This window comes from Pleurodeles waltl, chromosome 5 (genome assembly GCF_031143425.1).
Source record: "Pleurodeles waltl isolate 20211129_DDA chromosome 5, aPleWal1.hap1.20221129, whole genome shotgun sequence".
NCBI lineage: Eukaryota > Metazoa > Chordata > Amphibia > Caudata > Salamandridae > Pleurodeles > Pleurodeles waltl.
In genome coordinates this window covers 796,778,216-796,801,813 of record NC_090444.1, presented here as the reverse complement: position 1 = coordinate 796,801,813, position 23,598 = coordinate 796,778,216, and the positions used below count along the sequence as shown (strand labels likewise).

Genomic DNA, 23,598 nt, shown 5'->3' with positions numbered 1-23,598 from the left:
GGTGATAGAAGTCAATATAGAAGCAGATGAGGTTCAAGTTACCCCACCCTTCAAGTTCCTCAGAATAAGTGAATGCAAGAACAATTGGGGTTGATAGGGGCACAACAACCACTCTCCCTCACCCAATCCTTCGTGTCCAACTATAAGGGTCAAAAGACACTTTGGTAAGATTGCAGATTTGCCATACAAATCCTTGTGTAGAAGAGAACATCACAAAGAAAGTTGCATTAGGTAATTATCCAAGGTAAAATAAAAACACTAAGTGATACCATAGGTCACATGAAATAAACAGAGATGCTGTTCTTTTGTAGGTAACTACAGTGGCACTTATGATATCAAGAAAAACAGAAAGCTAAAATGTTTCAATAGAAATGTATTTCGCTTTTTGAATAATTGTTAAAATGCTATAAATAAAGCTGATCTAAATGAAGCATGTTTTTTAGTCTGGCACCTGGCACTGTTGTGCAATCTGGAATATAAATCAGCATGCAGATCCATGAGGTAGAAAAAAACATGACAAGTACATATCAGTTTGTCACAGCAACATTTTATATGCAAAAAGGGATTCATACTATTAAAAAGTGGCATAATATACTGCACATGCATTTATATAATCATTTTATGTACACAAGACCCCCACACATACACAAAGTGCACTACAGGGAGAAGAAAGAGTAATATGGATGGGAAATTCATCTTCAAGTTATAGTCTTTGTTCCTCTTTAAAAACTCCTGTAGGGGGACATAAAAAAGTGACCTGAGTGGAACAGACAGAATCAAATAGGCAATTCATCTTTAAGTTCTAGTCTTTATTCCTCATTGAAGATTCATGTGGATGCACACACAAAAATGCACTGCACGGTGTAGACAGAGTAATTCACACGGGCAATTCATCTTCGACTTCTAACCTTTTCTCTCCTTTAAAACTCTCTGTGGACGAAAATGAAATAAATTTACTGTAAATTGTTTAGGACTTGGGTAAGAAAGCCATATTTGAATTTAAAAAGCAATTTGCATCTTTGGATATATTTTGCAATCTCTAGGAAGTTAACCTCCTGATCCTCAGTCTATTTTGATGATCTACTTGTGCAATGATCTATTAAACATTAGAGTTACTCACCACAAGAACTTAGTCATTAGTTCAAAATCCATCATGTTAGACTTGTCAGTTATAGAGTGGTCTTCGCCCAAACATTTTGCCTTCTTCTCCCATTTCTGCTGGCCTTAGGAATCTGTTCTCTTTACCACTGGTAACCAGTGCCGACGTGCACATGCTCACTCCATAAAACATGGTAACATTGGCTTATCCACAATTGGAATTTTTCATTTACCTATAAGTTCCTAGCAAAAAAGAACTACTGCAAGTTAAATGCTACTAGTGGCCTTTAGGATGGATTATGTCACCCACTTAAGTGGCCCTTTAAACATGTCTACGGCCTGCCAATGCAGCTGGTGTGTGCAGATTTAAACTGCCATTTCACCCTGCAAAAATAAACCCTTTTGCAGACTCAAACCTTTCTTTCTGATTCACATACATCCCGCTAAGGTAGGCTTTGGACAGCCTAGAGAGCAAGGTGCAGTGTATTTGAAATGTTGGACATGCCACTTTTAAGTTTTACATGTCTTGGTAGTGAACACACATTAACCATAGGTTAACATTGGAGTTGATTTATTACACTGAATAAGCTTCAATTTCCAAATGGTAACAGGTAACCTGTTCATGGTTGGTGTATTTGGAATCGAACTAAAAAAATCCTCTCATGGTAGTCAGATTTAGTGTACATTTTCAAAACGTCACTTTTAGAAAGCTGGCATTTTCCTGTCTTAGCCATTTAGTGCCTGCATCCGTCTTTGGGTCACATGACTGTGTGCAGCCGACAGTTGGGCTTTGTGTGCTCCTCCTAGACAGCCATACACAATGGAGAGTGTAGGTGTGCCCGGATGGGCCATTACCGACAGGATAAAGCTTTTGACTTATTGTGAAAAAGGATGTAAATATAATTAAAACATGTAAATATGATTCAAAACCATTTCATGACAAAAATTTTAAATAACCTTTAAACTTTCTTAATAAAAAAATAAAATTAACTGGTAAGTTAAAACATATCTTCATGTTAAATAATACTGGAAATAAATGTCATTTATCCTATATGTGGAGCAAAATAAATGCTACAGAACTATTCACCTAATTTGTGTTCAAATATTTAATTATTTAAATACATTAAATTATAATATTTAGGATTTATTAGCAAAACACCCTAATGTTAGAAATAAGCATATTATTTATCATGTATTATTAAAAGTTGTGTAGAATTAAAGGTGATTTAATTATATTTTAATTTGTTTTTTATTTAAACAGACTTAAAATATGTAAAAATATAAAATAAGTTAATTTTAGATTGTTAACTTTATTTAGAGTTTTAACTAATTTAAATAATTTCCAATTTGTTTTTTTATTATTAGACTTTATCACCTTTATTTTCTATGGCAGCGTGTTGCAGTACCAGAGATTTGCCTGGTGGGGCACTGCACTTACTTCAGCTCTGAGCCAGAGTAGGTTTCCAACTGTTTTGGGTCCTTTTTGGTTGTAGTAACTTTAGAAGTGTAGTTTATTAGTAGGAATGGGTTTGCTCGTTTTTATTATCCTATCAGATTTATAAGCCCCCTCAATATGCAAAGGTTTTAAAACTCCAATAAATATTGGATAATGGCCCCTGCCAAGACTGTTTCAAAGTTAGCTAGGGGGATAGTGCAACAATAAACAAGAAGTTGAGAATGTATTAGACACTTCTGCTTGCTTAAAATTTCATGGTTCACACTTTACAATTTGTAGCGAGAACTGAACAATTATAACCACTTTCCTATATTCTCAATCTTAGGAGATTGCATCATCGCAGTCTGGGATAGTGACAGGAAGATCTGGCCCTGAGCAATTATTTAACCAGGTCTCCATGAGGCATAATGAATCCAGATTTTCTAATTATATAAAGGAGAGTAATCTCCTCAGCATGTTTATTCAGAGACTGACAGTTTATTAACATACCTTTTAGATGTGGAGTGGATAGTTACTTTTTGGCAATACCTTGCTTGTTGTTGTCTCACAATCACCTTCTATCCTCTCTATATGTGTTTTAGAGCTCTTCTTTAAGAGGAATAATCCCTCATGTCTGTAACCTATGAGTCCCAAAACGTGCAGCTAGTTCAACACTTACGGGCATTGACAGGCTTGCTGAATGCCCCAAATAGGTGGGAGGATCTATAAAATCTCCCCTTTACTAAAGGTATGTTTAGATTAAGTATTTCAGTAGCTTAACAAAAAGTCTTTAGAAAGTTCAGCCTCTCTTCCGTCCCTCCTGACTATTCAGACAAAAAAAAAAAAAAAATTCCAACAAAATGATAAAATCAGTCCCCTTTGCTTACAACTGCATTATTGCTATAAAAATGTGCCCCATTCAGATTTTGCTGTAAACTGGTATGCAGTCTGCTGAATATTAAAAAACTCTAGATTTATTAAGTTAGTCCATGTTACAGCGCATAAAAATAGCTTTTAGGGTGTTAGATTGACAATGATATTCCAAACATGTTAGAAATATTCATATTATTTTCATAGTTAGTGACATGCATAACTGCTATTCTGGTTATACTGTGTGGTTATTATTCATGTGTCAAGAAACATGAGGCTTTTTAACGTTTCTCATAGGTTATCTGATGAAGTGTGTGCACTTTAAAAAATATATATATTTTGTAATATTTTAAGAAGCACCTGACACGCTGATCCGTTAACTGGTGGTGAGCAGCCACAGGTTGAGTTGTGCTCACAGATTTTTGGCTGTGCATGCAGTTCATGTTTCCACTCTAATGTAATCTGGGATATGAATTTCTTCAGGTCTTGTGGCTTCAGTTGTTTAATCACCATTCGGCCAGGTTTTGGCTGGTGGCAGACATTTGGTGGCACGCGGACATCTTTTTCACAATTCATTATTGTGATTCTTCTTTTTTTGGTTATTAAGAAAGGTAATTTTGTCACTAAAACCGTTTGGTTCTAAGGGATCGGTTTCTAACATACTATTGGGTGCACAGAGCAGGGCATTAAGAGGCTGTCTTGAATGAGTTCCGTGACCTATGTTACTTTATTTTCAGCCCCTCCACCCCCAAAAAAAGGCACATGGATGAGAGATTATAACACTGGAATGTTGGGAGCTCCACTGAAAACAATGGTTGTCTCACAGCAACAGCTATGAGCAAAGGCCTCACGTAACCCGGGGGATTTCAATCCTCTCAAGCTCTGTGAGGACTTTGTAATAAATAAAAAAAACATTCTGCCCTCTAGTGGCGGAATGTTTCAATAGCCTTAAAACTGCTCTACCGAGGTCTTCAGCTCGGTCCTTTAACACTGGAGCAGGCCTCTATTGGCTAGTATAGCCCACTACAGTGGGCTATAATGCTATCAAAGTCAAGCCTCTTAAAAACATTTTTTAAAAATGCACACAGTTCTTCACTTTTGGATTTATCATTGAAGCTCTAATTTTATGTTCACATATATTCTATTTAATTTCAAACTACGGACAAAGGTTTTCAGTCCCTACATTTGGATTCTTTATGGGAGGGGGGCATTCCAAGGTGAGTGCGCAAGGAAGTCTGTACATCAGTTGTATATACAGCATCCGTCTGAAAAGCTTTTCTGCAACTACCCAGCTGACTTGTTGCAAATGAACTGGACAAGATAGACCCTGTTTGGCCTCTGTCTGACATCCTCTGAGTTTCTAAGTGCTTTCTGTGAGTGTGTGTATGGGGGGTGGGGGGGATTATGAGGACAGAACTGGGGAAGCATATCTCTGTGATCTATTGGGCCGTAAAGGACAGAAGTCAGGAGATAAAATCTTTGACCAGGATGGAGCTGGTTGTTGTATTTGACTCACGTCCATTACAGTCAGTGATCCTACCACGACCATTGACTGTCACTGGCATTTTATGCTTCTTGGAGCTATTCCTACTTTTAACTTTGAAAATTCATATCTCCACTTCCCCTTATTTGATTTTTTTTCATTTCAATGTCATTTTGTTCTTTAAATTTGTACACATTTTTCCAATTACATTTGGAAGCTTTTTTGTTTTGTATTTAAACGTTATTACTGTTTTAGTACTGCATTTCCCTTATGTCTGTCTGTTCTGTGCAGTAACTACCAGGAGTTTGAGCTCAAGTTAATTTTCTCACTTTAAGGGTACACTCTGATAAACGTTGTGATTATTTCTTGACGTGGGTAGTCACACACCCCAAATAATAATTCAATTTCTTACAATCTTTGTTTTGCTGTTCTAATTTTCCTGCATTATGTAGATATGCGAGTAGAACAATGGTTACCATCATCTTTTTGTGGTGTCTTAAGCTACAATACAATATTGTTGGGTAGGTCTCCTTTGTAGTCCTAATCTGCAAATTCCATATTTACAATTTTCTAGTTTGAAACATCAAAATTTGTCAGATATGGAGTCGCTCGTTTTGTGACAATCTGTTTTCTGGAGGAAGAGCAGAGAAGAGGGAACTTCAAAAGGAATCAGCCCCCCAACACAAATTTCAATGATTCAGACTCTAAATCACATTTGGTGCCTCGATAAGAACTATAAGAAGGGGAGCTAGAATCCCCCAAAAGGGTTATGTGGCAAGCAGCTTGTCAGGCTGCAGGAAGGAAGGAGAAGCTCTGCAAGAAGATGCTAGTTACCAGGACTCGGGGCTAAGGCCTGCCAGTCTCCCAGCAGGGTGCGGTGACATCACCTAAGACCACCTGCCCCTGGAGTCTGCTACACCAGTGCCAGCCTGCTCGCTAAAACCAGTGTGTCCTGTAAGGAAAAGGAGGGCTGGAGGGAGCAGGGTCCCGAGGGGGGATCCTGGCAACTGGATCGCTGTAGTAAGGTGTGAGGAGACAGCTATTGCACAAATCAAGTAGTTGCCCGGGTGCAGCGAAAAGTCATCAACCCCAGAATGTCAGAGGGGGGACACTGTGAAGCAAACTGTGAACTCTGCTGCATCGACCAGGTTGTTGTCCGTTTGCAGGTTGAAATTAGGTGACCCCATTTGCCAGTTCGGGGTCACTGTGAAAATTACTGCTGTGGTGATAGTCTGCATACGGCGTGAAGTGGTCGAGCCCGTATGCCAGATGGGGGCATGAAGAGTGCTGCTATGCTGATTGAACTGTGGCCCGTGCAGAGCAACATCGGTGATGCAGAATGCCAGGCTGCACTACTGTGAAGCCTGCTGCTGTGCTGATGGGCCGTACAGAGTGAGGATGGAGACCCATGTATGCCAGGTTGCCACCAGGCCAAGACAAGGAGCATGGTCTGGTCAAGACAGTCAATGTGAAGAGGAAGCTGTTGCAGTGAACCGAGGGGACTTCAGCCCCTACTAAGCACTAGCATCAGAAGAGTCACACCCCCCTCCTCTCCAATGGGCAGGAACACAAGAAATTTACCAGCATCAGAGGAGCATTGAGGATCTCCTCCAGGCCCCCTCCTCAGCCAGCTGCTTCCACAGGACCATGTGTGAGGAGCTTGGGGACACTGCACCTCTGCCCCTTCTGGGCAGCGTGTGAAGAACTTATTAGAGACAGCCACTGCAGCTTCAACGCCGATGAAGGGGAAGTGCTAGAAGACTCCAGTCGTTCAGACCCTGCTGGTGTGGGTAACAATAAATTTTCCTTCTATATAATGCTTTGACGCTGGAACACTTAACTTTAAAAGAGTCAGATTCAGACTCCTGAGACTAGGACTACTAGTGGAGGTTAACCTGAATGCTGCTTAAAATAAATGGGGAATAGCCCCTTCTGCTAGCGAGAGAAGAATGGGTCTCTGGGACCTGGCTGTTAAAATACTAGAGCCCTGAGCTCAGGGGACTGTGCAGATGGTTTGTGAATACTGCATTTTACTTTGTGTTTGTATCTAATGTGCAAGACACTTTGAACTGCTCCACCTGCACTACCACTAAGAGTGTAGGGCTGATGGGGTATTCGGCCCAGTTGCTCAAGACTCATAGTAGGTCGAACCCAGGGACATCAGGAGTAAAAGATATCAATGGCCACAGTTGGGCCTAGTAGCTCCCGCTTCCCCAGTGGCCCTCAGAACGGTGTTCTGATCTTATTAATGCTTCCATCCCAAAATCGCATGCTCAGATTGTCCCACTTAAACTCTACCCTTGACTGCACGTTCATAAAACTGGATCTCTGCCCACATGCAACATATACCCGCAATGTTGGTTCCCTGGTAACTCTTGGGGTTACCATCTCTGGAAAGTAGCTTAACTTCTTGCCATGTTTGCTAAAGTTCCTTCAAAACTATGGTATATAAAGAAGCCAGAGTAAACCATGAGCGCCATCACTATTAGGTCGAGCATAGCAGCACACAAGCACTGCTCTTCGACATGTTGCAATCTATTTTGTGTGCTTTAACCACGCTCATCACTTTCATTCGTTCATGGGCCTGCCTTTCAAAAATCCCTTGATATGGTTGCTAAATGCTTTACGTTTGTCCTGCCTTGAGGCCGTTTTGCACTCTTGACAGTATGCTGTCTCTTACTTCTTTGTTTTCTGGCATTTTGCTGTTTCACTGCAATGTCTGCTGGGTCTTTTTTATATGAATTATTTTTTGCAGTTTTATGTTGCGCGAACTTGACAAGAAGGTATTGCAGTGTTTTATTAACGTATTTTGCAGTTTTATATAGCACAAATTCAATACAAGGGTATTAGAGCACTTTACACAAACATTGGTTACATTACACAAGAACACAATCTCCCCTTGCTACCAAAAATGAATAAGTGATTTGCCCATAATCACAGGAAGTTGAGCCGGAGCCGAGACTCGAACCGTGTTCCCCAGCTTCAAAGTCGGCTGCTCTGACCCTTCTGTCACATCCTCTCCCATAGGGTTCTTTGTCTGGTGCATTTTGGGGCAGCCTGGGATTAACTCATTTTTTTATATAGCGCTTGGAAATACAGGGTCTGCCATTTCATAGTGCTGAAAAGCAGGTGCCATTCTTATCAAAAATCGCTACAATTCATTTGCATCGACCTTGCAGGGGTGAAAAAGCTATGTCAGGATTGTAATCTGTGACATTCTCGTTCTGTCAAGGCCTCTGCAGCAGGTGCATTAACTATCTGACTTGAGAAGAGCGTAACATCAGGCAACAGCACATACTCTTAATAACCTCCCGAGGGTCATCCACTAAGCACATAGATTAGTTCTAGGCAACAAGATGGAGAAAGGTGTTATTTATAAAATGGTGGAAAAGGAGTTGTGAATCCAGACCCAAGCACTTCACAGGCTCAAGCTTGATAGCAAAAAAACACGAAGCCTTTGGATTTAAGTTTGGCCTCTTCAAATAGAGTTCAGTTAGTACAGGCAGCCATTTTCCTAATCCTGCACCGCTAAGAAGCTAACACAAGGGTGCCACAGTGAGAGGAGCAGGGTATAAAAGAACAGGAACTAGGCCAAGGCTTCAAATTTTGAGTAACCACCCCAACAGAGATAATTCTCTTTTCAAAACCAACACCCAGTGCACTAATGTATGTACCGAAAAGGCACCATCAAAGCCCAGGACATTTAGGTACAAGTATCTCTTCTACAGAGCCCATTCCTGAGCAGAGGGCTGCCATGAGACTATTAACCCAAGGCAGTGCTTTAAATGAATATAGTACCAGCCCTTCTGTATTTCCATTTAAAACACTGAACCAAGTTCAGAGATGTTGCACCTCTGGAACCTATCCTGTAGGTCCATCTACCACTGAAGCTCTGTTTTACCATTCTGCACATATTTGAAGACTCCTGTTCAGTTAAGCTGCCTCTTTTGTTATTCTCTTTGTATAAAGTCAATGTTTTGAAAAGTGAGGCGGTATTGCCAATGTGGAGGAATACTTATTTGAAAAGGTTAACACAGAAATATATGGCTGCCCACTTTTCTTTGCCCCTAACTCTTTTGACCTCCTAATTCTCCAGGTTAAATGCCGCAAAGGTGCCTCTTTGTGGTTTGTTTGGTGCTATAAATGTTCAGGTAAACACACCAGAAAGGGTTGCATCTCTATAGTATCACAGCCAGTCTGCAGGAATGAGGAAAAAACACTCCCAGGATGGTGGCTCTGGTGTATCCTTTCTCCTGCAGCAACAGGTAGTTAAGGTAGTTATTTTAAGTTTTGAATATACATGTTATTTTTCAATATAAAAGATTTTCTCCTAAATTATTGAATTCAGTTTGACCCAGCATTCAGAAGTAATGTATGAATGAACTATTTTGTGTGTAAATTTGGTGGGAAATACGGATTATTAGGCAACTACATATTGCTTACCGTTGATATTATGATTTAAAAACTCTTCCTCCGCCATTGGGTAATATATGAAATTTAGAATATTATAACTGGATTGCAGGAATTAGATGCTCTAAAACAGATTTTGTACAGCAATTCTTGATGATCTACAGAACGCGGATATAAATGTTTTGGTTTTAATGTGTACATTTCAGTTTAAGTGTAAGTCGATGTTTGAAGACATCAATCTCTCCTGCATAAATAGATGATGGTTTGAACTTATGTTACTATTGACAGAGTGCTTTTCAATGTAACCTTGTGTTTGAATTTTCTACGTTCGGTTTTTCTAGGCAGCTAAAGTCGTTGGGGTGTCAGGCACCATTATGTTGAAAGCTGGAATTGGGGCAAGCCCGATGCAGTTATGCTATGGATGCTGTTTTCGTTTTGTTATATTTCTACTGAGACAATCCCTCTCCCTGATAAACCCTACTTTAGAATATGAAAGTATGAAAAAGGTAACTAAACGCAAAAAGTAATTTGCAATATTAGATAGCGGTTATATTTTTGAATGTGTGCAAACAAAGGTGAATGCTAGTGTGAGCCTAAGCTGTAAAAAAAAATATATATATATATATATATATATATATATATATTTAAAAAAATAAATAAATAAATAAAATAAAACACACACACACACCGATTGGAATTGTTTCATTACTAAACACTATGTTCTCTTTTACCCTCGAAGAGGTTTTTTTTTTTTTACAATGCCAATAACAATATATTTAAAAAAAAACACAACAAACCTTAACATCACAAACCACTTTCCCATTCAGTTCTCAACAACGTTTTTAATCGTTAATAGGAGTAAAAAAACATGGCAGCACATCGGCTCCGTTGCCAACACTTTCCTAAGACTGTCCCTAGCAAATATTCCTATATACTGGGAGACACTGCCTTTCCTTAATCTTAAGCTTCCCTGCGTTCCTAACACAATGAATTTACTGGAGAAAGAGGAAAGGACAATAAAATGCATAATGAACAAAATGTTGGTTGCACAAAGTGCAACCTTGATTGACAGTGCACATTAAATAATAAAAGTTGAGAAGCAAATGAAGTTTAATATATTTTTACCTTTAGTACCGAAAGAACGTGTTCAGATTTGATGGTGAGGCACTTTTTCTCAAACGCTTTGACTCTGGATTCCTCTGCTAACCGATGGAGAAACAGAAGAAGATTCATATGTACCTTTAAAAAAGTGTAAAGGCAATAAATGAAAAAAAAAAAAAAGAAGGAAAAAATATATATCTATATCTATATCTATATATCACGGCTCGAGGTGTTTTTAAGGTGACACAAAAAGCAAGAAAATATGTACCAAAATGGTTTTATGTTAATTCTTTTGCAATTTGAAAAAAAACATTGAGAACAGATTTGTGCACTAATTTTGTGCATAAAAATCATTTAATTTAAACGCTCTACCATATTAGAACAGAACCACATACAAAGTAGGCAATGCATTCAAACTACCTATATCTATTTTAAAGTTGAAACATGTTCACATTCAAATTGCATCTTATGACATCAGACACAGAATGCTAGTGTAGTCCGACAAGTGTACTTTTGCATACATTTGACTAGCAATGCAAACACTGCAGAAATAAAGTGCTCCTAGGTGCAGATGTGAGGTAAAAGGTACCGGTATGCCTGACAGATTTTGATAAGAGCAGGTTAAGAGCACCATCCGAGATGAGCAATAGAGGGAAACAATGATCGTGTCCATGTGATCACTGAGCATTATGCAACCACATGTCTAGCAATGCTAAAAGTATGTAATGAGTATCAAATATGGAGGCATAACAGACTTGAATAGATACATTGAGGACAGGCAAGCAGTAGGAGATAGCGTAGGTGTACCAACATTGAAACCAACTAAATTACATACAACAAAATGGACAAACTAAAAGCACATTTAGTAGCATTCCATTTCTCAAAAAGGTAAAAGGTGTCCATTTCTATTGCCATAATGCAGGAAATCTAACTTGAGGGGTGACGAGTACTACTATTTAGCTCCATAGTTATGCTATCCTGGTGCCTGGATAGCTCTCATAACGTGATCACCAAGCTTTACAATAACCGTCTTTAGTTACGGCCGCCTTATTTGAAAACCAACACAAGCTGGATAATGAGTCACGTTCTTCCCCTACAAAAAACATTGAGCCAAAAACAGAGGGATGATCTATTTGTTTAAAAGCATACACTAAAACTAATTGACATCAATAACCAGTTCAGAGTGCATTTGAAATAAATAGTGTAGGAGATCCATTTCTACAAAGTCTCCTTTTAGGCAAAGGGGGAAGCTTTGGGGAGTGGTCAGAGGAAGGTAGCGCTGGAGGGAGACAAACAGCAGAGGGGGTGACATGAGTGAGAAGGCAACACAGAGCAAGGGTGGGAAATTTGGCCGTGGAGAAGCACCTAAAAGAGATCTTACAACAGTAGGGAGACAACAACACATTGCATGGGGCAGATGTTTAGCAGGAGAGAAGCACATGAGGGGGCGAGCCAGATAGCAAAAAAGAAAAATGGTTCCATTTAAGTGAGTACTAGAAGGATACAAGTCAGCAAAACCAAAGAACAGTAAGAAGGCTATCCTCCAGGGAGGGAAAAATACAACAAGATGAACAAGGGAAGCCTCAAATAGGACACAAGAAAATGAGAGTGTCAATAAACCCGACCTGTAGTAAATAAGTGGGTGGGCTGAAAGCCCAGTAAGTGCTTGGTAAGTGCAAAATAGGTCTTTTCCAGTAAGAAAACTTGCGCTGTCTGGTAGGTAGGACCTAAAAATGGCATGAGGGATGTTCATGTGCAATGTTCAACAGTTTCCAGACAGTCAAAACGCTAATCACGAAGTGAAGGTTACGGGTAATATTAATGGGGTAGCATTATACTCAAAACTTCTGCACAGCAAGCTTGTTCCTGTTCCTTATCCATTTTGCCCCATTTGTGGTGAACAGTAGAAAGCTTGTAGTCATACGTTACTTTTCACACATCAATAAATTTATATTGAAAAAACGGTGATCCTCCACCAAAGTCTACCAAAAGAATATGTTCTTCCACAACAATTGCAACCTTCACATATGGGTCAAGATAATCAAACTCAGCTTTTTTTCCATTGTTCTACCTGTACACTGAGAACAATTTGCCCAGCGGTTCAGGCTCTTTCCCCATAATGACAACTCCCATCATTAAAACAAAATACCCATCAAAAGAATCTGCCGTAAATGTTCACTTTTTTTTTTTTAAATCAAGAATGCACTATAAGGGTATCCAGTCACAAGACCACAACACCACTATGGCAGCTCCCTTTATCTACAAACTCTTGAACAGATATGCCCGGGCTATGTCCCACAACAAATGACTACCATATTGTGCACCACTAAAGACGCATCATTCCAGCCCGCACCCAAGATTCCTTTCCTTAAATTCACTCACCATAAGAAGTTAAAATAATGCACAAATGCCAATAACACTTAAGGTTCCCAGGCAGATAACTGCCCTCCACAAATCAGCAAGAACACCCTTCTCTCCACCACAGCGGACTCCCAGTCAGTCATATTCAACAACTTCCCGTTGTCTGGCAAGTTACCCAGGGTCCTGAAGACATTACACATCATTAAACAAGAACCTGACCTTGCAGACCAATCCTGCTTCAGAATAATCTTCAATTGTATCTTTCTAAATATGATATGCCTTCCCACAGCTTTTCTCCCTATCCAACTTGAGGAAAACGACTTACTTTCATATGGACAAAGAAGAGTGTGTCGTGGCAGGGGTATGGAATCAATATGGTCTCCTGGGAGACACTCAATTGCACTGCTAACAAAAACTGACTTGCTGCTCTTTTTTGTATTGAAACATTCTTCTGTTTTCTACACTATACACAACTCCACCCAACTGCAAAGACTGAGCAATCTTGTATTCCGGAAAGAACCCTGGACAAAAGCTAACCCTTCTACACCTGAAAAATTCTCATAAACTTGCTTATATCTTTCTTATATACGTTTTTCATCGCCAATGTCCTCTTCTATTTAACGTACACATAAACTCTCTTCTAAGATACATCAAATCCTTCGACACTCACTTTGTCGTTACCACTGTGGCAATTCTCTTTCAAGATCTTTTATTTCCATTGCTCAGCCCCATTAGCCTGGTCTGTTTTCATTCTGTTCATATCATCAAGCTCTTCCGTCTTTCTTAAAAAGATTGAAGTTTTCAAGACACTCATAGAAATGTTACTATGTCCACTTACTGCCTAAGTTGACATACTATCATGTTCACTTACTGTTTAAGCTGTGTTTAGTTATAGATAACTACAATCAATATGTGAATAGAGAGGATGTATTTAACAGCATTATTGTATAGTTTTGTTGACACAGAAGTGTCTGAAACTTCTGCTTTTGCCCTCATAATATAAGCCCTGCAGCCAACCCCCTGTTGTGCAGGGCTGAATTACATATCATAATTAAATATTACTTTACGTTAAGGAAACCACAGAAATTCAGTGAAAAAAAAACTAACGATAAAGTAGCGGTATAGTTAGGTGTAATAAAAATGTTTTTATTTTTAAAAAGTACATTAGAAATTCACTGAAAAAATAAAGAATAAAAGTAGCTTTATAGTTAGGTGAATTTGTCAATGACAACAAACATTTTGAAAAACAAACAAAAAACCACACACACACAAATTCACCAGCTATAGTTAGAAGCACTAACTATAAAGTGTGCCCCCCATGCACTGCTTATAACCATATTAAATCACTCATGACATGTTCTATATCATTTATGACATCACCGATGACTTCTCCCAAGCTTTTTTCTCTCTTAATTTTGCTCTATATATTAGTATAGCATTAGAGGCTTGAAAGCAAGTACAAAATAGCTCAGGAGAATATGAGGCATCATTAGTGCCATCACACATACAACTCCGTTAGGTGTAGAAAGCATGCACTATGTGCAACACTGACCCTATAGCATACATTTTACAGGTAGCATAGCTCACATTAACAATCAACCACAGATGTGTTCAATGTGTATGCGACAGTTCAGAGAAAGCCAAGTGCCTAAAAATACTAAATATCTGATCCAAAATGAATGCTCTACTACAAACAGTTTTTACCTGTATCAAACCATCGACCCTAACCAATTCACAGAATTGTCCAAACCCGTAATTATTATAGATAAATATGCAGATGAAATGAGTGACAGTGATTTTCTCTCCTCACGTGGGGCTTCAAATAGTTTTTCAAGCACTATTTACAGCAGGGAATCGCACCTCTTTTGTGTATGTGCGCGTCAAACTGGGCCATAGAGAGAAGGTGTCCAAAAAGTTCACAACAAACGGGGCATGAGTAATTGGGTTGTTGGTTGACTGGGGTGTGAGCCCTGGTCAAACAGCAACCACAATTCTTGTCAGAGAAAGGCACAAGCAAACACCAAATTAACCTGTGCTCCACCCTCTGGTAACTTTGCACAGAGCAGTCAGACTTAACTTGAAGTCAGTGTGTAAAGTATTTGTGCAACACTTTAAACAGTAAAAATACCACACAAAAAGGATCTCACACCAGGTTAGAAAAACAGAACTTAATTTAATAAATAAAAGCAAGACCAAAATGATGAAGTTCTACAAGTATAACTTTAGTTATGAATTCTGAAAGAAGAAAAAAAATAATAATAATAATAATAATAATCTGTAAAAATAGCCCTTAAAAGCCAAAAGTGCTAACAGGGAATATCTGGCCGTGCCAGAAAGCGATGAAGTCGAATGTTCAGGCTGACCGAGATGGAGCATGGGCCGGCAAAAGTGATCCAGCTGAACCAAAAGTACCTTAAATCTGGGTCGAGGAGCGATGCATCAGTTACGAACCACTCAGTAGAGGGGGGTGCGTCGATGTTCTCCAAGCAACCACAGTGGTGCGTCTGTTGCGAGATGTGGTGCGGCTGCAGTGAGAGCTCCCAATGCGTCGATATTAAGGATGAGCTGGACAGCTGAGGCAATGAGTTGGTTCTGATGCGTGCAGAGGCTGTGATGCGGCGTTCCATTGTCAAGGCTGTTGCCAATCGGGATGAGGGCACCTTGCACTGTTGGTTCATAAGGTGATGAGTTGGTTTCGATATGGGAGGTACATCGATGATGCAATTCTGGTTGCACTAGTTCTGACCGATGCAATAAAGGTGGGGTCGATTTTCTCCACGAACTAGCGGCAACGCGGACTCCATAGCAGAGGGCGCGTCAGTACCCCTGGAGCAAGCACCTTAGCCACATTTTCAAGGGTTTAGGACTGGAGTGGCACCACTTGTCAGGTCAGACTCACAGATGGCAGACTCCAGGAGCAGGGTGGTTAGAAGTCTGTTATGACCCAGAGACTTAAGGTAAGGAGGCAAGCTAACTAGCCCTTGAAGCCACCCTGGGTTCTGGGATGGAGAGATTCAGGTCCAGCCTTCTCACTCCCAGGCAAGAGGGCAACAGGTACAGGTCAGCACAGCAAAGTAGGAGTACAGCAAACAGAAGTCCAGCAGAGTGGCCGGCCTTCATCAGCACTGCAGTCTTTGTTCCTGGCAGAGTATCCACAGATCCGGAAGTGTACTGATGTGGTGGTGTCTAAGGTCTAGTTCTTAAACCCAGTATGGAGACTTCAGAGAGATACCTTTAAAGTGCACAGATGTCCTGTCCTTCCTGCTTCTGCTCTAGGCTCCCTATAGGTGGTTATGCAGCCATTTGTGTGTGGACAGGACACAGTCTATTCAGGTGTATGTGAGGCTGTGTCCAGTCCTCCCTGTCACCCTGCCCAGGACAACCTACCAAGTCACACCTTACCTAATTTTTTGTGCGGCTGTCTGGGACACATGATCAGAGACGGACAGCAGGCACCAAATGGCTTAGGCAAGAAAATGCCAACTTTCTAATTGAGGCTTTTTCAGAATTGCAATTTAAAATATGATTACACCATAAATTGTGATTTTAAATTGTAATTGCAGAGACATCAAACTCAAAAGTCTCTCTTTCAGAGTATGAATTACACTTATTAGAGGTAATAAGGTATTTCTCAATGTTAAGCTTTGTGAGAGATGGGCCTTGCAATGGCAAAAAACAAATTTAACAGTTTTTCCACCACCAGGATATATAGAAGTTAAAAGCAGATGTCCAACTTTTTAAATACACTGCACCCTGCCCTTGGGGCTACCCGGGCCCTAACCTTAGGGGTGACATATATATGTATATATAATAAAAAGGAAAGTTTGGGCCTGGCACAAGGTTGACTATGCCAGGTTGACATGGCACACACAGGCTCTGTAGTGGTAGGTCTAAGACAAGTTTAAAGGGCTACATAAGTGGGTGGAACAATCAGTGCGGCAGGCACACTAGTTGCATTTAATTTACAGGCCCTGGGCACATGTAGTGCACTCTACTAGGGACTTACAAGCAGGCCTTGAAATATCATAAAAATATTAATAGACCTGCAGGTCGAGTAACTTAAATATTCTATTCGACCTAACTATAATGTACTTGACCTGTAAATGGGTCTCAAATTGTGTGATCCTAAGCAAATAGTTTACAGTCACCTTTTTCTTCATTCTCACATATGATTGCAACTTCAAATATGTGAGCTCAGCATTTCTGCAGCAAATATATTTTTAAAACCTTGTTTGATTAAGCAGACTAAAGTTCACTGAATGTATCACAAGAATCTAGCCCACATATAGGTGACACGCGACCCATGACTTTTTTAGTCACTTAGAACACCTGTTATTTGTCAACTGGCCAGAAGGGGTGAGTAAGTCCTAAAATAGCTCGATCAAATATGACTCACCACAGCCAGTGGTCGAGTAGAGTTTTAGGGCCCTGTACAAGTAAAATAATGCCAATTAGGGATAAGCCAATGTTACCATGTTTAAAGGAAAGAGTGCATGCACTTTAGCACTGTAAAGTGTGCAGAATCCTAAGGCCAGCGATTCAAAGTCAGCAAAACAGGAGGTATGGAGGCAAAAGGGTAGGGGCCACACCACGAATGCTAGGTCTAACACAGGTCTTTAAACAAGGGTGTGTTTTAGCCCACTATTGTTCAACTAGTACACCACCGACCTTGGGAGGGAAATAGCTAAAGCTAAATCATTTACTCCAAAGATTGGATCACATAAAATACAGATACTTTAATAGGCAGAAGACTTGGTGTAGGAAAGTGGCTCCTTGTTGCAGTTACCCCCCCCACACTTTTTGCCCGATATTGATGCTGACTTGACAGAGTGTGCTGGGACCCTGCTAACCAGGCCCCAGCACCAGTGTTCTTTCACTAAAAATGTACCATTGTTTCCAGAATTGGCACACCCTTGGGCACACAGATAAGTTCCTTGTAAAAGGTACCAGTGGTACCAAGGGCCCTGTGATCAGGGAAGGTCCCTAAGGGCTGCAACACGTGGTGCGCTACCCTAAGGGACCCCCCACCTAATACATGCACACTGCCATTGCAGATTGTGTGTGATGGTGGGGAGAAAAAGGCAAAGTCGACATGGCATCCCCCTCAGGGTGCCATGCACACAAAACACTGCCTATGGCATAGCTAGGTCATCCCTCTAGCAGGCCTTAAAGCCCTAAGGCAGGGTGCACTATACCACAGGTGAGGGCATAGCTGCATGAGCAATATGCCCCTACAGTGTCTAAGTCCATTCTTAAACACTGTAAGTACAGTGTGGCCATATTAAGTATATGGTCTGGGAATTTGTCAAAATGAACTCCACAGTTCCATAATGGATACACTAAATACTGGGAAGTCTGGTATCAAACTTCTCAGAATAATAAACCCACACTGATGCAAGTGTTGGATTTATTATAAAATGCACACAGAGGGTATCTTAGAGATGCCCACTGTATTTTACCCAATCATTCAGTGCAGGACTGACTGATCTGTGCCAGCCTGCCACTGAGAGAAGAGTTTCTGACCCCCTAGGGTGAGAGCCTTTGTGCTCTCTGGGGCCAGAAACAAAGCCTGCACTGGGTAGAGGTGATTCACACCTCTCATCTGCAGGAACTGTAACACCTGGCGGTGAGCCTTGAAAGTTCAGGCCTGGTGTTACAATGCCATGAGGACACTCCAGCCACTGGTGCTGCCCGCCCCTTAGACGATCTCCACTTTTGGTGGCAAGTCCAGAGGGATAATGAGAAAAACAAGGAGTCATCATCCCCTCAGCCAGGACCACCCCTAAGGTGTCCAGAGCCGAAGTGACCCCCTCCTTGAGAAATCCTCCATCTTGCTTTGGAGGATAAGGACCAATAGGGAAAGGGATTTGCCCCCCTCCCCAGAGGGAGTGGGCACAAGGAGGGTGTAGCCACCCTCAGGGACAGCCATTGGCTACTGCTCTCTGACCCGAACACACCCCTAAATTTAGTATTTAGGGGCAAACCTGAACCCAGCTCTTCAGATTCCAGACGACCTTGAGAAAGAAGGTCTGCTGAGCTGAAAACCATGCAGACTCGGCCCCAGCCCTACCAGCCTGTCTCCTGCTTCGAAAAGCTGCAAGAAGAGAAGCAACGCATTATGCAGGACCAGCGATCCCTTCAAAGCCTCCAGGGGACTGCCTGCATCACCGAGGACCAAGAGACTCCCATGGACAGCAGACCTGCCCAAAGAAAAGACCAAGAAACCAACTTTAAAGGGACTCTCACCTCACTCCAGAAGCATGACTCCAACTACTCTGCACCAGATGCCCCCAGCCCGTGTGCAGAGAAACCAACTACCCAGAGAGGATCCCCAGGCGATTCCGACTATGTGTCCACTCTGGGCTGACCTCCCTGCACCCCCACGACGACACCTGCAGATCGAATCCCGAGGACCCCCCTGACCATGACTACCCGAGATGAAGATATCCGACGCCTGGAGAAGCACTGCACCCGCAGCTCCAAGGCCTGTGGGAAATAGACCACCGGTGCAGCAACGACCAGTAGGTGTCCCTTACCCTTGCCCAGTCAGTGGCTTGCCCGAGAGACCCTCCTGTACCCTGCCTGCAGTGCCTAAGTGACCCCCGGGTCCCTCCATAGTTCTATTGAGAACCCGACGCCCTGTTGGCACACTGCAGCCGGCAGCCACTGTGCCGCTGAGGGTGTGGTTTTTGTGCCTACTTGAGGCCCCTCCAATACTCCTCCAAACCACTCCTGGTCTGCCCTCCGACAACACGAATACTTACCTGCAAGCAGACTGGAACCGGAGTATCCCGTTTCCATAGGTGCCCATGTTATTTTGGCTCCTGTTTGACCTCTGCTCCTGACCGGCCCTGTGTTGCTGGTGCTGGGTGTTTGGTGTTACCTTGAACCCCCAATAGTGGGCTACCTATGCCCCAGGGGCTTAACCCGTAAGTGTGGTACTTACCTCAGAAACTGTACTGTACCTACTTCCCCAAGGAACTTTTGAAAATTGCACTGTGTCCACTTTTAAAATAGCTTTTTGCCATTTTAATGAAAACTGTGTACAATATTGATTTGATTCAACGACCTAACTATTACTACATAAAGTACCTTTTATTCAATGTACTTAGCTGCTAAATGAATCTTGTGGTTCTAAAAATAAATTAACAAAAGAATATTTTTCTATATAAAAACCTATTGGCCTGGAGTTAAGTCATTGAGTGTGTGTTTTCACTTATTGCTTGTGTGTGTACAAGAAATGCTTAACACTACCCTCTGATAAGCCTAACTGTTCGACCACAATACCACAAATAGAGCATTAGTATTATCTATTATTGCTTCTGTCAAGCCTCTTGGGGAACCCCTGGACTCTGTGCACACTATAGCTCATTTTAATATAGTATATACAGAGCCAGCTTCCTACACTTAGTCACCCTGGACGAAAAATAGAAAAGAAAATTACAGCAGACATTGAAAGAGCTTTATAAAATTTAATGAGATCAATACATTGGAGGCAAACGCAAGCAAAACCTAAGAAATGGTTTGGGGAAAGATAATTGGAAAGTAAAAAAGTCTGAAAATTGGGTTCAGCAAAGATTGATCACTCAACATCATACAACTAGTTGAGTGTATGGTTACCAGATATGACCAACTCACTAGTTCACTTAGCAGCAACAGAAAAAAGGACACAAATTAATATTTGTGCTATACAGACTAAATGTGAAGATTCACAGTCTATCAGATGCCATGATATAAGTAATAAAGAGCAAACTGATATCAATAATCTTCTATGGCCAAAAATCCTTTCCAGACAAAATAGCGGCCATACTAGACAAGATGAGGTGTAGTATTTGGAGAAGGGTATTACAGCTATCACAACACACACAAACTGCTCAGATCAGACTGGAACGCAGCCTAGCTAAACAAGACATAGGGGGTCATTTTGACCTCAGCGGTCTTTTTTAAAGACCGCCGTGGGTCCGCCGTGCGGAAGACCGCCAGTGTTGGCGGTTTGCCGCTCGGCTTATTATGACCGCTGGCAGCTCTCCGTCCTTTTACGGACGGAGAGCCACCAACAGCCATACTGGCGGGAGGCGGTGAAGTGGAGGTTGCTCCACCTCCACCGCCACGCCAACAGAACACCGCCCAGCGAATCACGTCCTGTGATTCGTCGTGGTGGTGTTCTGTTGGCGGTGTGGTGTCGGCAGAGCTGCCCCCATGGCTCCCGTCCCCTCCCAGAGGATCGTCAGACCAGGTAAGTCGATAGTCTGTGAGGGGTGGAGGGGTGTTGGGTGTTGTGTGGGTGCATGGGGGTTGTGCGTGTGTGTATGTAGAGGGGGTGTGTGAGTGCGTGTATGCTTGCGGGGGTGTTGTGTGTATGGGAATGAGTGTGGGTATGTCTGAGTTTGAATGTGGGTGTGCGTGTCAGTGTGTGTGTGGATGTAGGCATGTATTTCGGCGTGTGTGCGTGTAAGTCTAAGTGTTTAGGTGGTGCCTGCGTGCATGTCGTGTGGGTATGGGTGATGTGATGTTGGGGGTCGGGTGGGGAGGGGGGCCTTGCCACCTTTGGGGGGTGGCAAGGGTTGTGGGGGGTGTAGGGGAGGGAGTCGGGGTGGAGGAGAACAAATTCCCTGGCACTGATAGTGCTTACCTCCATGGATTTCATGGTGGTTCAAACCGCTGGAAATCCACAGCGGTAAGCCGGGTCAAAATACCGCCGGCGGTATAGTGACGGCCGCCGGGCTGGAGACCCAGGTCTCCAGCCTGGAGGAACGGAGAACCGGCGGATGACCATGGAATTCCACCAAGTAAGACCGCCAGCCTGTTGGCGGTCTTACTGCCGGTTCTCCGCCTTCCGCCAGGGTCATAATGACCCCCATAGTATGGAAAGCACAGTTTCTCAGATACTGCTAATAGATATTCTACACACAGGAGGGAACGTTCACAAGAGTACTAAAGGGCATCTTTAAAGGACAAGAAAACAAATGTACCAAGAATTTGACCACAGCCAGTACCGAACTAGATATTAACCTGGTCACTAGGTTCAAACAGTTTTACTTAGCCAGCTCCGAAACAAAAACACTTAATAAGCAAGTAATGGAATTAGCAAGTAAATTAAACACTCAAACAGTTTAGACCAATTATGCCTTCTTACAAACTATCACACTTGGAATACTATCTAAAAGAAGCACCAAGTATGGCATGCCAGAGAAATAGTATGCTTGCACAATTTCGGATTCTACCCATTAATGATTTTAAAAAGCATTGGAGAGCCAGGAGTAAGACTAATCCAGAATTCAGATGTTCCGAGATAGCAATTGGCCTTCTAATAAGTAATACAACATTGGTGTTGGATGGCCGTGACAGGTAAAACAGAACTAGTGGTTTAAAAAACACTCTGGAGTCAGTTATGAACAACCGACGTAGGGTTATAAAATGTTTAAAAGCCCAAAACTGGAAGGAGGCAAAAACAACTACAAAATGGACACAGAAGTCATTGTCCAGTTATGCTTTTGCAGGCCTATTTTTATATTTAAAAAAAAAAGTTCTTCAAATATAACAATGCATTTTAACTAGTGTTTTAACTGGTGATATATGATACTGTAACAATTTTATACAATCATATGCAATAAACATATTTGTTCATTAATTAGTGGGTCCTTATGGAAAGCTAACTTTGCAATCATTTGACAGTTATTGTATTTTGTCTGCTGCTATCACAACTGCACCATTTACCACTATTGTTACAATTCCACTTCACAGCGCTGTCTTTTATGGAGCACCCAGGAGTTATTTTTCTCTTCAGAATTGTGTTTTACCAAGGAAGCTGATGTGTAATGCTCTCTCTGACGGAACCATTGTTTTCTATGTTATATATCTGATACCCAGGAATACAGGGTTGCTACTTTTTAGGTTACTGATCTGGTATGGAGTACCCAGCTCGAGCTCCACCTACCAGAATAACAGTGCTGCTATAATGATAATCACGGAACTCAAACTCTAAGTGCTACGATAACTCTTTCCAACCATAACAAGACCGTCATGCAGTCAGTACCAACACATGGGAATGCTCAACAGGGATATTTGCAGGAGAAATTAGTACAGTTGTTCGCTGTCTCCGTTTTCAGTACGCGAGTGCTATAAATTATTATAATTAGCCACTGTGCCAATATTATCACCGCCCTACGATGCCATCCGCCTAGACAAGGTCCCTTTTTCTGGGCAGGAGTCGCACGGGGGAGGCGAAATAGTTATCGTTCTGCGACACAATCTAAATGGTAAATGAGCAGGAATAGAAGTCAGAGGCTTATTGTTAACAATCTCCGCCACCACTAGGCAATGCGAGAAGTTTCACTTCTCATTGCTAGGCAGCTTATGGAGCTCCCAACAGACAACACACTTACCAACAAGTCGACATTTCGTGCCAGCCGCAACTTCGAGCGGTTCTTCTTAATAAGCTTGCCGAGAGCACCTCGAACCATACTGCGATTCACAGTGAGCGACTTCAGGGTCGATAGACAGATCCTCTAGTATGCTACCTTCTAATTTCTAAATCGAAAACAGGAAGTTCCACCGCGCCAACAGCTCAAACGCCCTCCACGCCAATGAGCGGGGACGAACCTCCGTCTAAGCGGGACGTAATGACGCCAAACGTCCCTCTTTAGTGCGGAGACGCAGTAACGGGAGGGAGGCTGTAGTTTTTCTAATTTAATTCCGGACTGGGAGTGATCCTTAACATGGAGTGTTACCAGAGTTCTTTACGGGGTGGTTAAGGTGTCCGGGATTTGTACGAACAGACCCATCTATTTTCATTAACTGTCCCGGTAGATTTCGACGATTTTGACTTAGTTCCTGGTTT

The 23,598-nt window shown here is 41.8% G+C and overlaps 1 long non-coding RNA gene across 1 annotated transcript; it reads right to left on the bottom strand.

Annotated features, from left to right (window-relative positions):
- Nucleotides 1–788: 788 nt before the first annotated feature.
- On the bottom strand, nucleotides 789–23,398 carry LOC138296053 (uncharacterized). Its single transcript, XR_011203737.1, has 3 exons — nucleotides 23,144–23,398; nucleotides 10,422–10,498; nucleotides 789–930 (listed from the first exon to the last, which is right to left on the bottom strand). It is a non-coding gene; the product is annotated as an uncharacterized lncRNA (long non-coding RNA).
- Nucleotides 23,399–23,598: the final 200 nt, after the last annotated feature.